General features: G+C 47.6%; 1 protein-coding gene across 1 annotated transcript in view; it reads right to left on the minus strand.

The window, feature by feature from the left end:
• The window catches only part of RNF150 (ring finger protein 150), a 174,491-nt gene that overhangs the window by 8,883 nt on the left and 153,011 nt on the right, over positions 1-12,597 (minus strand). The window lies entirely within an intron of this gene.

Genomic DNA, 12,597 nt, shown 5'->3' on the forward strand with positions numbered 1-12,597 from the left:
GACTTTTGTAAAAAAAGAATAGAGTTAGAGCCTCTTCTCACACTATACCCCTACATACATTCTAAATGGATCAAAAAGTTCAATGTAAACAAAATGAACTAATGAAGCTAGAAGAAAATATATCTAAGTATATATGGTAAGAAATTCTATACGAAAAAGCAACTGAGCAATTCACAGAAGATTGATACATGTGAATAAAATTAAAAAAAATTAAAAGCACAAAAAATAACATCAAAGGCCCAGATCACACTGGGGTCACTGATAAAAATTTCACAAGGGATCGTATTTTTAACACATTGAAAGCTTTTTAAGTCAACAAGAAAACTAACAGACAAACGGAGAAATGGGCAGATCACTACGGAACAGTTCACAGAGGGTATCGCAAAAATGACCAAGAAATAGATAAATGAGCTACTCCTTTTGTTCACGAAATCTTTGCTCTTCAAAGAAGATAGCCTTTTGTTCAGGGGACCCCGAGGCAGGTACTTTTACAGAGTACATGTAGCACTGTGAAATGTTCACCCAGTGACTTCGTTTCCATAACGCATTATAAAGAAATAATCAGAAGTGCAAAAACATTGATTTAATCATTATATATAGCGGCAAATCATTCCACGTAAAAAAGTCCAACAACAAAAAATATCTAACAAACTATGTTACTTCTTTTAAAGGGTATCTTCTTGTTTACAACGACTTGGGTGACACTTGCAGCGAACCTGTGGTTACATAAGGACCTGCTCGCGGTCTACTGTGAAGACAGGAGCATTCAAAGCTTTTTATGCAGTGAGGTTGGCAGAGAAAGTTAACTGGAAGCAAAGAAACCAAAAAATGCTGGTAAGTGTTGTCTCAAGTTTTACGATTTTTATCCATTTTCTTTAAAACTTGTTTTCAGTCGTGCTCCCGAACGCTTTGCAACACGCACACACACACCATTCACTCACTCCGGGCACCCGGAGCCCCACTCTGTGTTAAGGACGCGCCGGGTGCCAGGGGCGCGGTGAGAGCGGGGTGCACCCTGTCCAGCTCAAGACAATGGGATAAGCACTAGGCCGGAAGAGGTACCTGGTGCTGTGAGAGCAGGTGGGAGGGCTCCGTGACCATCCGCTGAGTCAAAGGTCTCCCATAGGGCGAGATGTCTAAACAGACTCCTACAGCATAACTCTTATTTTAGCCACAGGAGGGAGAGGGAAGAATCTCTTAATGTATCAATAGCGCACCGAGAAGCCTGGAGGTGGCAGGGAGCCCTGGAGCGGACACCGCGTCCTACTGAACCGTGGCGGGGACGCACGGTCCAGCTACGGAGTGTGACCAGGGGGAGGCAGGGGAGCTCAGCGCCATGAGAGGCGGCCTTAAAACTCAAAGATCTGCCCTGTCTGGCGTAGCTCAGTGGATTGAGCCCGGGCTGCGAACCAAAGTGTCTCGGGTTCAATTCCCAGTCAGGGCACACGCCTGGGTTGCAGGCCATGACCCCCAGCAACCGCACATTGATGTTTCTCTCACTCTCTCTCTCTCTCTCTTTCTCCCTCCCTTCCCTCTCTGAAAATAAATAAATAAATAAATAAAACCTTTTAAAAAGTAAATAAAGTCTTAAAAAAAAAACAACTCAAAGATCTCGTACGTTCCATTACCCTGCAAGAGAAACACGCAATTAAAAGACCAAACACAATCTCCAAGTCCTGACGGAGGCTGATGGTTACAAAACAGTGGCTCTGATAATCACCGATACAATTTGCCACATGGTGAGGTACAGGGAAGAGCTCGTCACAGTAATATTGTGACTTTCACACAGATCTAGTTTAAAAAAAACAGGCGGCACAAAGAAAGTGCAGACTTTGAGTTTGTGGGGATAGCTCCCTGCCCCTGCACATGTAGCTGCTCCTTCACTCCTGGCTCTTCCCCACCTGCGGCTGCAGATTTCACAGACGCGTCCCCACCACGCTGGTTTTTATGCTGGAATGCACGAATTAAAAGCACAGAGGGCCGCGGGGACTGCTAAAATTATGGGCTGCTCAAGTCATGGTGCTATTTGGGAAACCGACCGTCCCGCACAGCTCAAGGTGAAGATAAATTCAAATCAAGAAAAACAGAGATTTGCAAAAAAAAAAAAAAAAAAAGGTTCAGTTTTTATGATGTGACATTTGCATCAACCACATTATCTAACCCTTTTCCATTTCAAAACTTAAAAAACATGATCGGAAGACACTTGCAATTGCTCCTTACGGTGCCCCAAGTTTTTAATTGAACTTGGACTGTTCCATGATTTTTAGAAGTAGGGCTTCATCCTTTAATCAAGGCAGGTGTTTTACCTTTAGATGATGATTATGTGAAGAAAAATGTTGTCACTAAGACGTTTAGAAGGTTCTCTGTGGGTAAGTTTTTAAAGTAGCTATTGATATAAATTTTACCTTCTTCCCTGCAAAGGTTAATAGAAAACAAATGCAAAAATGCAGTGGCCTTTATTGAATTCTCACAACAGCCCTTTGATGTGGGTATTATCAGTATAGCTTTAAAGATAAAAAAAAAAGACCTCAGTCCATTTGACACAGTCAGATAATACCTTCCTTCTCTTGGGTTTCACGCATTGTAAGGACATTGAGAAAATTTAAACAGGGAGTGATGCAATCCGCTTACTATTTTAAAAGGTCACGCTGGTTGTTAAGTGAAGGACAGACTGGCAGGGCAGAGGGCAGAGGTAGTCCAGAGGAAACTGTTGTGGCAAACAGATGAAACATGAGGTGGTTTGCTGTGGCAATAGGAGTGGAGCTAAGGGGACAGGTAGAGGGACTATCTTAGAAGAAGGAAATGCAGAAAAGTGATGGACTGGACGAAGGCGACAGGAGATGAGAAAGCAGAGTAACTGCCACATGCCTGGAGCAACACAGGTACTCCTTACTGAGCGGGGGGAACTGGAGGCCGGGTGGGTGGGGATACAGGTTGAGAGTTGAGTTTTGCAACCACTATGGTAGCAATACACAATGGAATGCTACTTGGCCATAAAAGAAGAAAAGTTTACTCTTTGGGACAGCATGGATGGACCTAGAGAGCATTATGCTAAGTGAAACAAGGCAGTCAGAGAAAGACAAATACCATAGGATCTCACTCATATGTGGGCTCTGATGACGAAAGGGAACTAGCAAGCAAAATAGAGACAGACGCATGGATAGCAGGCTGACAGCCTGGGGGGTGCAGGGGCAGGGCGGGGTGAGTCGTTAGGGCACAGAGGGGTCGACCAAAAAGGAAAAAGGACTCACGGACATGGACAACAGTGTGGTGATTGCAGGGGGTGGGGAGGGGTAGAAGGGGGATAAATGGTTACGGGAAAAACACAATAAAACAATAAAAGTGTTTTGCACGTGCGATGTTCGAGGTGCCCGCGCATCCAGCGTCGATGTGGAGTTGGAACTAGATCCAGTGCCTGGAGGTCGGAGGCGAGGCCGAGCCCCTCGGTCAAGTCCGGAGGCTTCGGGATAGAGAAGGCACTTCGCCCCGTGGGAGCGGATGCGGTTTCCCAGGGAGAAGCTGTAGGAGCGGAAGGTTAAGCAGGGCAGAGCGCCCGGAACGCCAAACCTGCAGGCAAGGACCCAAGCTAGCGCCTCGACCTGAGCTCTTTGGCCCACATAACGTGTTTTTATTTTTATTTTTAAAGTGTGAACCAGTTACCATTATTTAAAAAGTCAGGTTCTTTCACACACAAAGTTATAGTCAAAGTTTATCTTGGAAGAAAAGTGTGACAACACGTGCCGGTTCCCAGAAGGAAGCCGCCGGGGTGAGGCTGGAGGGCGCCGCCCCAGGGCGGAGTCTGCCGCAGCGGTGGCTCCGGGGTCCTGCTGGGCCGGTGCAGACAATGGAGTTTCCGATCTCACACCTGGGGCAGCCTGGAAAGGGTCACTTGCCATAGTGTCATTGATTCGTTTCCTTTTTCCCCCTTTCAAATTTATTTTGTTTTTGAAAATTATGTTATTTTTTATATCCTCACCTGACAATATGTTTACTGCTTCGAGAGAGGGAGGAAGCGGGTGGAGAGAGAGAGAAAAACCACAGATGTGAGAGAGAACATCGATCCATCGCCTTCCCTCTGCATGCGCTCCAACCGGGGATCGAACCCACAACCTCTCGGTGAGTGGGATGACCCTCCAACCAAGTGACCCAGCCAGGGCTCCTTTTTCCCTTTAAATGTATCATGTTTCTGTGCCTCCTTTGCAGGCACTGCCTCACATTAACAGTCCGTGCCCAAGGGAACAGGATACTGGGGGCACCCCCCAATCAGTCAGGGTGGATTTAAAGACCCATCCCAATCATCTGGCTGGTCCTGGGTCTTGAACCTCCTTATCACAGCATTAAACACAATGTGATCAGCTGGTAAGCAGAAGACACTGTTTTAAATGGAGCCTTGTAACCTCCTTTGTTGACTTACAACTAACTACTGCTTTCATGTATTTCCACATCTATTTCTAAGTAAACTCAATCCGTAGCTTAACTGTGGCTAACCAAAAATTCTGAGTGGTGGGATGTGTCTTACCACTTTCCTAAGTTATTATCATTTACAGCTTTTTCACTGAATTTACTGGAGTGGCATTGGTCAGTACAATTATTTGGGTTTCAGGTGTGCAAGGCTACAGTGCATCCTCTTTATACTGTACTGTGTGCTCACCACCCCAAGTCCAGTCTCCTTCCGTCACCGTTTATCCCCCTTTCACCCTCTCCTACCTCCTCCCACCCCCCTTTTAATTTTACAGACGATTAATGTCTTTGGTTTGTCCCTTTCCTCTTTGATACACAAAACGTTACCTAAGGAGCCAGAGGCTTCCATGTAGGGAATGGGCACGCAGCTGTAGTTCTGCTCTGGGTTTGACGAACCAGGTGGGCCTGGTGGAAGTTTCCTGCAACCTGAGAGCGTAAGATCCTGAGGTCCGTCCTGTCGGGTCTTGGGCAGACCTGGCCGGTCTGTGTCACCGCTCTGGCTCAGGCCCGTGCCACTGTCCACACTGTCATTTCAGAATCCCATCACTGGTAAATGTTTGTAGCAGTGAGATTGAATTGAGGTTCCACTCTGGCTTTGTGGGGCTCAAGTTTTGTATTTTATTAGTTAATAAAAATATTAATGTTTCTTGAGCACTTAGTACATGCCAGGGACTATGCTAAATTCTTTAAATAGATGGTCTAATTTAATATTCACAATTAACTGATGGCATAACCAGAATTATTACTTCCATTTTTAGGTGATAAAACGAAGACTCAGAAAGGTTAAAAATTTCCCAAGCTCACAGGGCAGTAGAGTTGGAACCAGAATTTGAACCGAGGCCTGGCTGATTCGAGTCCATGAACTCGGCAGTTCAGAGCTGGGATTCTTAACCAAAGGACTAGTGGACTTTTAGGAGAGTCCCGGTACCTAGAATCACAACCACACTTTTATGGTTACGTGCATATACGCATTTTCCTGGTGAGAGGGTTGCTTTCGCCAGATTCCCACAGAGGCCAGAAAAGGCTGAGAAGCATTCACGTAAGGGCTTTGCATCCTGGGTGAGCTGGAGGACACGTTTTTGTTTGCAGCAAGAGTGGCTTGGCTTTTTTTTTTAAATTAAAGCATGTTTTGGTTTCCATTTCACCGACTATGTGCCCTATTAACTTGACCTGACACTTTTCACACCCAGTCAGTGCCTTCCTGCTTCATTGTTTCTTTATGGTGGTCATTCAAAGCCAAGGCAGAACATTATCCCCCCCAGAGCGAGGTGTGACATTTCCTCTGCTGCCGGCCTGATGAAAGCAGGCCCAGAGCGGGCGCAGGCTGGAGTGAGCCTGCCCCGTGAGGAGCGAACAAACACCGCCCTCGGAATGAAGTGTTCTCTGTGTCGGGAGAAAATGACGCGGGGATGAATATGATCCCCCAGGTGCCCCGATTCTCCAGCAGGTTGGGTGTTCACACGCTGGGCGCTGCTCTGCATCACAGAAAAGCGTATTCTTCCCCCGATGTGCTTGGAAAATACAGTTTCAAAGAACAGCAGCATCTTTCTGCCCACGGCTACCAATGCTTGTCTTCTTGAAGACAGGACATCATTTCCGATCGCCCCTGTGTCGTACAAGAGCGCCACGGGGCAGGCACTCAGGCAGCCCCGCTGACTTCCAGGCTGCTGGCCTCTCCTCTCCTCTCAGAGTGGCGGTTTCCGAGGGCTGGGGCACCGCCTACACGCATGCCCCTTACCACACACCCAGTGGGAAAGTTCCTTAGACTTCCAACGCAGAGTGTCTCCGATAAGGAGTGTACTCCTTCCAATTCTTCTGCTAACAAGAATATCTGAGGAGACAAAACTCCAGCTTGGGTTGAATTCCCCCTCTGGTGGGTGGCGTCTGCTGTGACAACGGCAGGCCTCTGGGTCGCCGCGTGACAGTGACAGTAATAGCTGGAAGGCACTGGCTCCTTCCAACCTGTCAGGCCCTGTGCTAAGCGATGACACAGATCATGTATGTCACCCTCACAATGACACTCTGAAGGAGGTGTGTGATTGCCCCAGTGACTGCTTCACATTGTACAGCTGAAGTCAACTTGTCCGAGGTCAAGTACATAGAGAGGGGCAGCAATGGAATCCTGCCTACCCCGGCGAGTGCTGTTGACCCTGTGCTGTTCTGGAAGGGTGGACCTGTCACGTCTGTTTGGCTGCTAAGTGGTTCTCACAGACCACGCTCGGCCACCTTTGAAAACCAAACAACCCAGACCTACGATATAAATAAATCCGTTTGGCCAAGTGACTCCTAAAATCATCTGGAGGTAAGTGGTTCTTTTGCCTTTTTAAATTTTTGCTTCGTGATTATAAACGTAACCATCATGAGCTCACATTGGGAAAATTCTTTCTCACCTTTTTACACGGGAAGGTCTAAAACATTGTTTTTATTCTGACTCAGTAAAGAATTCCCTGGAAGTCTGTATATTACATGAGGTCACATTATTCTGAATTCATTTGGCTTTTCTCTCTTCATCATTGGTTTTCTTTCCCTGTGACCCTTCATCCAGCAGGAGAAATATTTCCTTCCACGGCTCAGAGTGCTCACGGATTTCCTTAACAGTTCATTCACCGCGTAGTTCCTTGCTGAGGGCCAAGAGAAGGGGCACTGCGCTGTTTGCATTAGCTTCAGGGTAGTTTTTGCAGCAAAGGAGACAAAGCCTAATGAACATGTTTGCTGTCCCTATGTACTTTACAATCTCCAGTTACAAAAACCTACACAAAACCCTGAGCATTAGCCCTGGCTGGCGTAGCTCAGTGGATTGAGCGCAGGCTGTGAACCAAAGTGTCGCAGGTTCGATTCCCAGTCAGGGCACATGCCTGGGTTGCAGGTCATGACCCCCAGCAACCGCACATTGATGTTTCTCTCTCTCTCTCTCTCTTTCTCCCTCCCTTCCTTCTCTAAAAATAAATAAATCTTAAAAAACAAACAAACAAAAACAAAAAACCCCTGAGCATTAAGCACAGAGATTGGTACGTGGAAGGCTCTTATAAATGTGACTATGAGTGGAACAGAAACAGAGTGAGGAAGAGAAAGCTGCCCAACGGGTTGAGAGAGAAAGGCAGAGATCACACGGCCTCATCCATTTTTGCAATTGTATAAAATTAGCCCTAGACTTCATTTATTTATTCACCAATTTACTCATTCACTCATTTATTCCACAGGTGTTTATTGAACATGTATTACGTGCACAGCATGGCTGGTGACGAGCTTTGGAGGAGATAAGATGAACTAAACACAGGCTGTGCCTCTGAGTTGAATATGATCCAGTAAAAGTGATCAGATTTGCATCTATACATTTAATACAAGGTGGTGTATGCTAAAAAAATAGGAATAAATAAAATGGTAAGAAGGTAAAGGGGTGGGGCGCCCAACTGGATAACCAAGAGGGTTCACAGAGTAGGTGACATGTACACCAGTGGAGTATAAAGATTTAAGTATACAGAGTAGAGAAATGGCATTCCTTTCAGGAGAACCAGTATGACTGGGTATCTGCAGAGCAAAGGCCAGGCGTGTGGATGGCTTGGTTTGGCTGTAGCTGAGGTTATGGAGAACAACAGGCTCAGTGCCAGTGGTAGCTGGTAGGTACTCTGCCCTCTTCCTGTTTCACAGGGAGCCAAAAGGCTGGGACTACATTTCCCAGACTCCCTTGCCAGCTAGCATTCTCTTAGGTCTGCCAAAGAGATTGGGAGGCAGGAGGAGGAGGAGGGAAGCCATTGCACTGCTGGTTCAGGCAGGTCAGCGAGGGCTCCGGAAGTGTTGGCAGTGGTTTCAACAGCAGGAGCAAGGCAGCCCCAGCAACAGAATAGCGGGTGTGTGCTCAGTGGCTCTGGGTCACCCCCTCTTGTTCCTCTAGTCTTCCAAACTTGTTCTTTCTTTCTCTCTCTCTCCCTCCCTCCCCCCTATCTTTCTTGTGCATTAAGTTTACTGGAGCATATTTTACATGTCATAAATTGCACGCACTTAAAGTATGTGGTGAGCTCAGATGGGTGTGTATTAAGTCTCCTTATTTTCAAATACCCAGAGCGATCTCTACGTTTCCTGACTGGGCTCACTGAACACAGGCAATTGCGCTTTGGAAAGACAGGCTGCACTAAAGCTGAAGAGGGATCTGAAGGCAGGGATAAAGCATCATGATTTTAGTTAACATACATGGATTATGTTTGCGTATAAGAAGCACTTGCGTAGATAAAGTGCTGAGAAATAAGCAGCGTCAGTTTCCTTACCAGTGATAATAAGGACACACGGCTTCACTTCACAGTGTGTCTGGCACATGCTATCCCCGCTAATGCACGACTATCATTGTAGTTACTATATTTATCCAGGACTTGCTTTATTCCTCCCCCTTCACAGCTCTCGGCTTCCTTCCTTGTCCGTGAATGTGCTGGTGGACAAGGGGCGTCCCTTCTTTCCCTGGCCCCCACCCCATGGCTTCTGTAATGCTCTATGTCTCCAGTGTTATTGGATGTGGCCTGGTGCATGTCATCAAGAGCTCATTTGCCGTGTGACAGCCCCACCCCCACTGCTAGTGCAAGTGCCACCGTTACAAGATAGCCCGACGCGAGAGCCAGGAGAAACCAGAGAACGGCGCTCTGATGGAAACACTGGGTCCAGCTGCAAGGTCGAGCCACAGGACAGAGCTCGGGGCAGCCTTTCACCTCTCTCTGGAAGGGGCTGGGGAGGGCAGGGCAGAGGTAGGAACGCACTTTCTTATCAGTACATTTTCCAATGGAAAGGAGCATTTAAAATATAAACCTGCTAAAATATCAGTCCTTAAGGAGTGCATCAGCGAATCCTAAGGCAATCAATAGCACAGTGCTAACCTGCAGAGACGTAATAATGCCACAGGTGTATCTAGGTCTCTATCGGCAGGCCTCATTTTACAGCAACCTGTTCCGTGACCGCAATCAATGGACGGTCTTTAATAGAGTTGTCATTTATGAGTGTTCTGACTGTCGGCTTCCCCAGAAAGCACGTGAGAAGCCTGTTTATAAAGCTTCAAGACTGCAAGGCATTTGTTTAGAAGAATCCTTGGTTGTTGCCTGCACCTCTCCCAATAAAGGCTGCATCACTCACCTTCGGGGGGTCTGAGGACCTGTCAACACCTGGTGTTTTGGAGGATGGGCAGGGAGGGGAGGACTCCACGTGGGGGCATGAATAAGCCCTCACACACTGATCGACTCACTCTTAGCTAAACAAAAGAGGCCTGATGTTGTGACCTGGAGTACGGGTTCGTATCCCACCGTGTATTTCTGAAATTCCCCTCGGTCGATGTGTTTACAATGCCTTCCTGAAAAACCCAATGGATTCTTTCTAAAGCCTGTAACAGCAAGAGCAAGGGTGCTGTCACAGGTGTTCTCAAATCACAAGCACGCCCATTCACTGGCCCCCAAATACAATGTCCAACTCTCAGTGTTCAGAACAACAACAACAACAACAACAACAAAAAGTCAAAACAGAGTTTGCAATCAATATCTGGGCACGCAATGGGAATTCTGTAGCCTGAGTTTAGGGTGAGAATAGAGGAGATACAAATGATGTAAGCTGTTCTCCAAGATAAGGGACCGTGAGAGGACACAGGGACTGTGGGTGCCATGAACTCCGGCCACACAGGGTGTCTTCCACGCTGCCCCCTGAAGACAGACACCCTTGCTCTTCTGCCCTCGCATGTCTTCTTCCGCTTTGTCTCCTAAGTCAAAGGATGGGACCAGAAGCGCCCCCGAGTTGACCCACTGCATCCCTCCCTCGGTCACTCAAACGAGGTTGACGGTGGTGAAGCACTGAGCCCAGTTTGTGGCTCAGGGAAACACTCACTAAAACAAGCCTCTCATAGGGCTAACGATAACGCTGCTGTTTGTATCGGCGTTCACAGCCAGACAAGCCCACCCCCCACTCCGTAAGGGAGGAGGCAGATACAGTGGGAGGATGCAACCCTTGGCGTCCCTGGGCCGCCCTGGCAGAAGAAGAGATGTCTTGGGCCACACATTCAGTTCATTGTGACATGTAATCACACAAAAAAATCTCACAATGTTTTAAGCACATTTACAGTTTTGTGTTGGGCTGCATTCACAGCCGTCCTGGGCTGCCCGTGGCCGGTGGGCTGCAGGTTGGACACCCCTGCTCGTGTGTCTGGAAAAACATCCCCTAAAGTAATGACTTAATTTTATATCTGATAATGTCAAAATGTAAACCGTTAAAAAATACACTGAATTTCAATAAAACCTTCCTGACAGGTGGGGGTCCAGGAAAGGTACCGGTGATTCTCACGGGCAAGGTTGGCGGGGAAGGGGTGTGTGTGTGTGTGTGTGTGTGTGTACAAAATCCGCATGGGAAGGATACATTTTTCAGAGGAGTGTGTGGCATTTTTTAAAAAGTTGCGCGAGTGCTCGTGAGGGGGTAACGAAGAGCTGGAAAGAGCTGATTTAGGGGTTGGAAGACCTAATCCCCACAGTGACATAAGGGCCCGTTCGATGTCCCCAGCAGGTGACAGGGATTCCTCATCTGCTCTCAGAGGGCGGGGACGTGTTTTGCAAAGACTGTACCAAAGCTCGACCCCCCCAATATTATACAAGTAAAAGAAATGGAATGGTTACCACTCGAATGAATAAATCACTGGGAAGGTCTGAAGAAATCATGTGGGCATTTAAAAGGCCAAACGCACTGGGGAGAGAGACCCCTCTTCTGACTATATCACACACGCTAAGCGGGAAGATGAGCTCAAAACGGGTGAAGGAAAGCCAGGTCTAGATCACACAGCAAGGAAACTGTTCCATGTATTTATGGGGGCCAGCAACCTTCTTCCTGCATCCCAACCCCTCCACCTTAGCAGGATCTTCCGAGACCAGTTTCTGGTTTCTGGTTGCTCTCTCATGGTTTCCGGGGGGCGGGGGGAGGTCAGCCCTCCCTGTGTGGACTCTCTTTGTGGCCAGTAGGTGGGGTGTGGCTAAGAAGCCGGCTGTTTGGCCAGCAGCTTGCTGAATTTAAAAATGGGTTGGTGAAGCCCTGGCTGGCGTAGCTCAGTGGATTGAGCTCGAGCTGCGAACCAAAGTGTCGCAGGTTCGAGTCCCAGTCAGGGCACATGTCTGGGTTGCAGGCCACGGCCCCCAGCAACCACACATTGATGTTTCTCTCTCTCTCTTTCTTTCTCCCTCCCTCCCGTTTCTAAAAATAAATAAATACAATCTTTAAAAAATAAAAATGGATTGGTGAGAAGTAAAAAGGCACCCTTTACAGTCGGACCATCATGCCTGCGTGAGCACATCTGGGATCGACACAGACTTAGGGAAAGGACGTAACATCAGCAGTTTGCCAGCAGTAAGGGTGGAAATCCAAGACAGAGACCTTTCACCCTAATAGCTTTGAATCTGTGTTCCAAAGGCCAGACTCCCTGGACAAACTCCCGTGGGAGTTTCTGGAATTTAAAGGGGGAGGGGAGGGGTGCGGGTTAAGGTCTTACTATTTCCTGCAGCGGCCCCAGAGCGATATTCTCCCTCTCACAAAATAATAAAAAAAACTCTACAAATCCCTTGTGGAGACAGAAGCTTTAGCAGATACAGCAAATGAGGCCTACTTCTAAGAACACAGCACTTGGCACAACGACTTCTGCTCCGCGCACATCTGCTCTGCATCTGCTAGAACCTCACCGTCTTCAAAGGCGGTCTCGCCCCGGCTCAGAACAGGCGTTCGCAGAGGTCGGGCCAGCTCCCTGACACTGCCGGTGAGACGGCTTTGCTTCCTCGATGAAACGGACCTCTAGATTAACTTCTGGTGAGGGTTTCCAGATATTTTTGGAGCAGTTTACCACGTCTTTTTTCCCCAATTCTTAAGACGTTTTTCAGCTTCGCACAACATAAAGTCATTTCAACACGTGGCCCATCGAGATTCTGGATTTTGACCTTTTTTTAAAAAAGATTTTATTTATTTGTTTTAGAGAGATGGGGAAGGGAGGGTGAAAGAGAAGGGGATGAAACATCCATGGGTGGTTGCCTCTAGCACACCCCCTACTGGGGACCTGGCCTGCAACCCAGGCATGTGTCCTGACTGGGAATCAAACTGGCAATGCTTTGGTTCGCAGGCCTGCACGCAGTCCACTGAGCTACA

Source organism: Phyllostomus discolor, chromosome 8, assembly GCF_004126475.2.
Source record: "Phyllostomus discolor isolate MPI-MPIP mPhyDis1 chromosome 8, mPhyDis1.pri.v3, whole genome shotgun sequence".
Classification (NCBI taxonomy): Eukaryota; Metazoa; Chordata; class Mammalia; order Chiroptera; family Phyllostomidae; genus Phyllostomus; species Phyllostomus discolor.